Source organism: Triticum dicoccoides, chromosome 2B (assembly GCF_002162155.2).
Source record: "Triticum dicoccoides isolate Atlit2015 ecotype Zavitan chromosome 2B, WEW_v2.0, whole genome shotgun sequence".
NCBI classification, from domain to species: domain Eukaryota; kingdom Viridiplantae; phylum Streptophyta; class Magnoliopsida; order Poales; family Poaceae; genus Triticum; species Triticum dicoccoides.
Genome location: NC_041383.1, coordinates 479,858,366 through 479,866,869, shown reverse-complemented (window position 1 = coordinate 479,866,869; position 8,504 = coordinate 479,858,366). Strand labels below are relative to the sequence as shown.

At 46.0% G+C, this 8,504-nt stretch overlaps 1 protein-coding gene and 1 pseudogene across 2 annotated transcripts in view; one reads left to right on the top strand and one right to left on the bottom strand.

Moving 5' to 3' along the window:
* Positions 1-7,078: 7,078 nt before the first annotated feature.
* On the bottom strand, positions 7,079-7,713 carry LOC119368257 (annotated as a pseudogene).
* A 261-nt stretch (positions 7,714-7,974) lies between these two features.
* LOC119364353 overlaps positions 7,975-8,504 on the top strand; it is an 8,242-nt gene continuing 7,712 nt past the window's right edge. The window contains exon 1 of one of the 2 annotated variants that reach the window (XR_005174851.1): positions 7,975-8,310. The gene's annotated coding sequence lies outside the window, so the exon portion shown is untranslated. The remainder of the gene's footprint in view (positions 8,311-8,504) is intronic. The other variant, XR_005174849.1, reaches the window with a different exon arrangement.

The window sequence follows — 8,504 nt, the reverse complement described above, 5'->3', positions numbered from 1 at the left end:
AGGCCTTGCCATGCCTTTACCGCATCACGCCGCCGCCCTGCATCGACATTGACTTCGGCGCCAGGCCATATTTCTTTTATTACTCACTTTGCATAAATTATTTGTTATGCAATGATTTTTTTAATTATTATTACTATTATCTCCGGTTTGCACTATTTTTTGTGCACAGGAAAATAATCCAGCCGGACTATATCCTTTGGCGTCACCTCAGCTGGACGGGGGGCTTCGTCAACTCTTCATTACCCCATGCCAGGGACTTCGGCATCACCCTGCCGTCCTGCATTGACCGTGCTATGTCACCACTTCGGAGTGCCGAGCTCTTTGCTCTGCCACCTCGGGACCGGCTCAGGGATGGAACCTTATCCCGCATCAAGCTCGGACCGCGTCATCAATACCGAACACATTAACCAGCTAAGTTGTCTTCATGCTCAAAGTTTTAAATTTTTAACTTGTGTTCGGCTCGGCCAAGCATTATACTTTTTTGGAAAAAAGTTGCTTGTAAAAATTTCCTTGTCCAAACTTTGTTTGACGCGCAAATTCAAATACCCTGTTTACTTGGGGGCTTCCTTCATGAAGCTTTTTTCTCTTGCATACGGTTATACTTGTACGGCTTCATTCCTTGTTCGTGTATTACGCCACAATATGCACCATATTGACTTAAACGATTTGCAAGCTGGGTTGCCTGGCTCCTGTGCTTACCCCTACGTTCCCGATTGTTCGGCTAGGGAGTAAAGGGAGCACCTCTGCGATTGTCACGATCGGGTCACCCGAGCCGGTTCTCAGACTGGGTGAAGCCGAAAGCTAGCGCTCTTATTGTTTTCAATCATGGTCGGCACACAACAGAACTCATGAGTACAAAAAATCTATTGCACAAGTCTCATAATAACAATGAGCATCGAAGAAAGGTATCGATGGGGGTACTATTTTCTTCGAAGATGCTTCTTACTCTTCGCAGTAATATAGCATAAGTTCTCTGAGTGCGCTTTGTCTGTTACAGCCCTATGGCCTGATTGCCTGGTTATTGGAAACACCGTCGATATTCTCGACAGATGGAGTACATAACACTTTTCGGTCCTTGATCGAAGAGGGAGAAGCTGACGGTCGGTTAAGACGCGTTTAAAGTTCGGTTGAACATAGATATGATATAAGTACTTCGGTACATGCAATCATTCTTTTACCCAAGTCACTTGGGGGCGCTTAAATTTATATGAGCCGTTTTATGATAAGTGTTTTTCTTCTTAGTCGTTGCAAAGTTTTAATTACTATTTATCACTCCTTTTTTCGACACAAGTGTGCGGTCACTAGCCGGGGAGCCTAATTTCTCTCTCAAAGCCGCTAGAGTTTAGTTTGCTAAACTGGCCTAGTAAAAAGTACTCCGCCTTCGGGATAGAAGGTTGAAGCCGTAGGCTGGTCCGCTTGAAGTTTTGAGATAGGATGTGTCATGTTAAAGCACGGCAGAAGCACCTTTTTTTCTAAAGTCCAATTTTCGGATTGGCACCGAACACTTGATCTAGTTCGGACATTAACCTTTTGAATAAGTTTTTTGGCTTTTCGAGCCCATGGCACTTTTAAACTATTTGTGTTTTCAGCACAAGTCTCGCAGTGCAACGCCGGACACCTTTAGAGATTCGGCAAAAACATTCTCGGATATTGCCATATATGCATCGGTTTCGAATTGTGTCTTCGGGCAATAGTTGGGTTGCCTAGCTCCTGCGCTTGCCTCCTATGTTCCGCTTTGTTCGGCTAGGTGTGCAAAGGGAGAACCACTGCGATTGTGCTTCCAGCTCACATGGTTAAGCACCTCAGTGGAGAAAGCCAAAAACTGACTGTCACAATAAGCGTAAACTGGTCGGCGATCCGATGACGGCGTTAAACGACGGGCCATTCATAACAATGGCCGAAGTGTTTACGGCTTGACCTCGACTGTCGCCGAACACTACCGAGGGCTATTAACTGGCCTTCCAAACTAAATCCTCAATATTTTGCTCTTACATTGGAGCTGAGGTTTCATGATCATGCTTAGCATGACAACCCAAAGAAAGGAACCGATAGCGGAACTATTTTCTTTTGGAAGACATTTCTTCTATTAAACAGTAATATAACATGTCTCTCCGCGTACCTTTGTTTATAAAACCGTATGGCCAGATTGCCTTGTTTGTTGTAAATCTTTGCCCTCATAAAGGCTTTATAAAGTAGGACAAACACTCCTCGGCTATTGGCCGAGGAGGTGGAAGCCGATGGTCGGTCAACAAAGTTTTGTACAATGCGGATCCGAGCATTAATGACGTAAAGTACTTGGATACATAGAGTCATTACACATAATTTGTGATTTTACTATGGATATCGATCCTTAATTCGGTCTCCCGTGCCCGCATTAAGGCTCGGGGGCTACTGGGCTTCGGGCTTATTATTTACAAATATTAAAGGGGCACATTGATCCCCTGATCTGGTGTTGCCACCCGACCAGTGTCTCGGTGGCTACTGCATTGCCTGTTCTATGCAGAAAATTTTAAGTGCAATACAGTTTCCGAGGAGATTTTGATCCTCAGGTTGGTCGGCCGCACCCAACCTGAGTCTCGAGGACTAAGCACGCCGCTTTTTGTGTCCCGAAGTATTCTGCCGAGCTAGGACTTGATCCTCAGACCGATTTTGCAAATCAACCTGAGTCTCAGCGGCTACGGGGATCAGCGGTCTTATGTCATCCTTCATGTGCATCTCGGGTTTTAAGACCGATACCCACCTTGAGGGCTAATGGCTATGTATCTCGGCAGAGAATAAATTGCACCAATCAAAAATATTGACAAAAATCGGCCCACATTCGAGGTGGTGCACCACCTCGGAAGCAGTCCGGCATAAAGCTCGGACGCTAGTGGCTGGCTCCATAGAGGGCATTTCCGGCATTAAGCTCGGCTAAACTCCTTCAAACTTCTTTGAACCAAGGTGATTGACGACACCTCGGATACAGTCCAGCGTTGGAGCTCGGATACATAGTCCGGCGTTAGAGCTCGTATACCATCCGGCGTTGGAGCTCGGATACATAGTCCGGCGATAGAGCTGGGAAGCAGTCCGGCATTGGTGCTCAGCTGCAAAAGATACCTCGAATGCAGTCCGGCGTTAGAGCTCGGACGCAAGAGGACACTGCCTCCTGGGAATAACTTCAAACCCGAGGCATGGCATAAAAATAACAAGGCATTGATAAAGGCCGTAAACTTAACGGGGCTCCTCGGATACCCAACGTGTAAACTCTTCGTATGCACTTAGGTGATCCTCAAGATCGAAGATGAAAAGATTTGTTAAACCAGTTTTCAAGACCGACGACCGAAGATGAAGAACAGTTCGGAAGAATCGAGGAGCGTCCCCAACTTGAAGACCGGTTCAGGGGGCTGCTGACGGTGTCCTGGATTAGGGGGTACTCACCATGTCGTCTCCCGATCAATTGGATTGGGCCGAGGATCCCCATGGCCGTATACTCATGGGCCAGTCCGGACAGTTGCCGCATACAAGGAAGATTCCACAAGACTTGGCGATCAAGACAAGGACTCCTCCCCCACCGACGTATTCGGCTAGGACTCTTGTTATCCTAGGCCTCTGGTACATTATATAAACCGAGGCCAGGCTAGTCAATAGATATACAACAACAATCATACCATAGGCTAGCTTCTAGGGTTTAGCCTATCTGATCTCGTGGTAGATCAACTCTTGTACTATCCATATCATCAATATTAATCAAGCAGGGGTAGGGTTTTACCTCCATTGAGAGGGCCCAAACCTGGGTAAACATTGTGTCCCTTGCCTCCTGTTACCATTGATCCTAAGACACACTGCTTGGGACCCCCCTACCCGAGATCCGCCGGTTTTGACACCGACAATTGTGATACCTGACTTTTAAATTCTAGTAAATCCAAAACTTGTCTGTAATTCATGAAACATGGCATGCTATCATGGAGCGGCATCAACATGTCGTCGTAAAATTTTTGTCCCATTTGGGCCAGGTTTGGGTATAAGCTTCTCACAAATCAGAACTTCTCACAACAAGCCTGATGATTTCGGTAGGGAACGCTTCACCTTTCTGAACGAAACGATATCCGTTGCCTCTTCTTGATTTAAATTTGTTTCTCTAGTGTCAACATAGAACAACTTTTTCAAATACAAGTTTAACGTTTTTAAATACATGGTCACCTTTTTTTCTGTACACATTTCCAAATGTTTGATCAACATTTTTTAAATACTTGGTCAATATTTTTTAAAATGTTTGATTAAAAAATTTATATCCACGATTAGAAAATTCTTCATTTTTCAAATATATGGTCAACATTTTTTCATTATACATTTAACATTTTCAAATGCTTAATTATCATTTTTCGAATACTTATTCAACATTCTTTTAAATGCTTGATTAACATTTTTATGTACATGGTAAACAAATTTCATCATTTTTAATATATGATCAACTTTTTTATACACAGTTAACAGTTTCCAAATGCTTAATTAACATTTTTCAAATAGTTGTTCAACATTTTCTAAAATTCTTGATTAACATTTTTTGTATTCATGATCAAAACATTTCATCATTTTTCTAATACATGCTCAACGCTCCTTCTATACACATTTAACTTTTTTCAAATGCTTGATTAACAGTTTTCAGATACTTATTCAAACGTTTTTCAAATGCTTGATTAACATTTTTCAAATATATGGTCAATTTTTAATACATTTTTATACATGATAAATATTTTCTATATACACGTTTAATATTTCAAATGCTTGCTCAACATTTTTTAATGTTTTTTATAGATTGTTTTGTAATATTTATTTAGAATTTTAAAGTATAAACAAAAGTAAAAAAATAAAGCAAAAAAGAAAACATAAAATGTAAAAAAATAGTAAAGGAGGTTGTAGCCTCCTGCGCGGCTGAGCCGGCCCTTCTGGAGCTTCCCCGACGCGAGGCTTGCCTTCTGTCTCGCTTACAGCGAGACATACGGGCGCCCGTCCCTACCTGGCTCATGCCTCCGCCCCTGCCGTTTTTCATCGATGGGCACAAATTATGAGGATAATTACTTTCAATGAAATTACATACCTTCTGTAGTTTTAATATTGACGGTGGTGTGAGTAGAGGATTCTTTGGCGGTTCAATATTTCTGAAGGTATGTTGTGTTATTCCATCTAGGGACACCATGGTACCATAGGGAGTACATAACTTACCTATTGATTCCTCCAATACCGACACCTCCATCAGCGAGTTGTTTTCTTTGGTATTTTTTATTTCACTTAACTATGCAAAACATTAAGACGTGGGACATGAGTGTCTCGTCCCCGTCTAGACCAACGACAAACAAACGGACTACGCTCGTCTAATAAGGACCAGACATGGGCCACGTTATTGTTTCAAAACGGAGAGCATATTGTGTAATACAACTTGACGCACGAAGCTATAAGAAGATGGACTGTGCATATTTCAGTAGCATATAGGGCCGGAGCCAAAACAAATATCCACATCTTAAAACATAAAATATTGAAAGCGAAGCTCGTCTAAAGAGATTGCACTATACAAGATCAGCGTGTAGTTCAAAAAAGGCACACTAAAGTTGGATGTACACACATGGTGATACTAACATTTTGTTTTGAGAATACGCCAATGACGTACCATATTTTTATAGAAGGTAGAAAGCATAATTACAAAGAAGTGTGGCTCGAGTGCGCACACACGACCACACAAACACGACACCAACACCACCTAGCACGCCTAAACTAACTCCTCACAAATCGTTGCAGGCCACCAACACCAACACCTGCTTGCCGCCACTCGGCTACCTCACCAAGGATCATAGCGGCAAGCTCCCTAGCATCTTTTTGTTGGTCGACTCTGTTAAAAATCCTAGCATTGCGTTGCTTCCAAAGAACCCACATGCTCGCAATCAGTGGCGAATCAAGGAAGAAAATGAAGCGTAGGCTTAAGTCAACGGCGAGAAAACTAAACTCTCTTTTGAAGAAAAAATTAAACATGATGCCTTAATCTGGTTGTCAAAATAAGCTTAGAACTTCCCAAATTAGTATTTTTTTGGCATTAACTAGATTTTTTCTAGGATTTTTTTAAAAACATATGAAATTTTGAACAAAAATTTGAATTTATCTTGCAAAATAACCATTATCTCTCTATTTTGCTGTCCATATAAGTTGGAGGAGGGATTACAATCACAATAGCAAAGGGAAGGGTATCTGGGTTCATATTACATGGGATAGGTTCAGGTTTAGCGTGAGGGGTACATGCATGCATACTCATATTTTGTATCTTTTTTTTTGCAAATAAGTTGCATTGGACACTAAATTGGTTAACGGTACATGAACTAGTAATTACACAGTAATTGGAGGCTGGGCATTCATTTGAGATGCCTGTCCGCTGTGCATGTCTCAATAATATATGTTCTATTGAGCTGGGATGAAAGTAGTAGTAGTACTAGTAAAAAAGTATTGTTTTTTGAAGGGCAGGCTTGAGCCTGTTTAAGTCTGTCTAGTAAACTCGCCGCTGCTCGCAATGAGCAACGTGTCAAACCCTTGCTTGTCGTCCTTGTGAAATTATTTTCTCTCTCTCAACCACCATTCAACCTTGTGGTGATACTAACACTGAATATAGAGGATTTGACATCATTAATTATAAAATATATAAACAATTTAGAGTAAACTATAAGAAAAATTGAAGTCACGCCTATAAGTTACATCCCATAGTGCATAATCACTGATCAATCTAGAATTTTGATCTGTCGCCTCATATCTGCAACCTGTGAGAGATCTAATCTACACAAACTATGGATTGCTAATTCTCACTTGAGTGAGTATTTTCATATTCGATTGTGACTCCAAAAATTCTCAGCCCATGGCCACCTTTGAATTGAACATGGGTACGAGGATGACCGCCGGCCGGTGGATTATGACCTGCGGCATTAATGGCACCAAGAATACTGGAGCCGCCTGGTACACCGGATTATGCTGCTCTGCCGGCCAGAACGCCGCCGCGTGGGGTGGTGTATGTTGGGTAGCTCTGGCTGCTGATGTCGACGTGGTGGTGATCAAAGAAGGCGTGTCATCTGTCGAGTCTGCCGTCAACAAAGGCGACGACGCTATCCGCCGTGCGAGAGTGGGGGCGAGCGGCGGCTTGGAGGGCGCCGTGCCAACCGTCGACGTCTCGCACAACGGATTCGGCGACGTCGTGATCCGCGGCACCAGAGAGGGAGCGGGAGCGGCCAGGCCATGGGAGGGCCGCCCGCCGACATCGGCCGGCTTCGCCGACAACAGAGCTGGCGACGTCGCGCTACGCCGCATGGGAGCTGGTTTTCCGAGGGCCTGGGAGGTCGGCGACGGGGCGGCGGCGTCGCGGAACAGGTAGACCCGGAACCTGCGCGTGTTCTGGTCGTTGAACAGCCGGGCCTGCAGGTCCCGGTAGAGCAAGATGTCCAGCATGTCCCGGAGGTCCTCGTCCGTGTCCACGTCGCAGAGCGAGTCCAGCCCCTCGCCGGAGTAGCAGTACTTGACGGAGAAGTTGGAGAAGCACGCGCGCGCCGCCAGCAGGTCGCGGAAGCCCCTCGTCGAGACGGACGAAAGGACGTTGAGGAGCAGATGCTCGCCGCCGACGTACCTCGGCGGCCGACCCTCGGCGCGCTCGATCCTCCCGCCGTAGCTAACTATCAGCTTCACGCGACGTTGCTGGTCGGCTGCCATGCTCGGTGCGCGGCGGTGCTGGTCAGCTGCCATGCTCGGTGCGCGGTGTCGCCGATCTTCTCGCGAACTGGATTCCAATGATCCGGTGGGTGGAGCCGTGGAGGTAGACTGGAGGGGGGCGTAGTATGGTGCACGGGGAAAGCTACTGCCGTCGACGCAGTTATATAGGTTGAGCTTTGCCCCCTTCTAGCGAGAGCCGGACCCGGACTTGTGACCGAACGATTTGAGCTTTGCCCCCTTCGAGCGAGAGCCGGACCCGGGCTCGTGACCGAACGAGATACTGTGTCACAACCCAAACGCTGGGCGACGCACGCGCGCGATCGAGCCGTGCACGCTGGAAGACGCACATTTCCCCCCTCTCTCTCACCCCGTGCAGCGACTAGGGGAGATGAAATCCTTTCTTTGGCGAGTGTGGCCGGCGTAGTCCGGCGACGACGGGCCAAGGGGACGGGGTGCGAGCCGGCGGTAGATGGGCACCGCATCGGCAGGCGAAGGGCGCACACACGTGAGGACAGATCGGGACAGGAGAAGCTGGTCAGCGGCCTGAGGATGGCGAGCGTCAGCGAGGCGGAATGCTACGTCTCCGGGGGGAAGGAGGTGAGTATCTGATGCAGCCCATCCCTCCTGTTTTTTCGTCCACAGCGAAACGTGCGTAGATTTGGTCGCCAATGTGTCGTCGGTACCCACGGCGGTGATAGGGATAAGGATGGAGGTAGAGGGGTGAATCGAGAGAGAAATTGATGCCCAATTGTATGAACGAACAAAAATCCACATCCCGCGTGGTTCCGGGG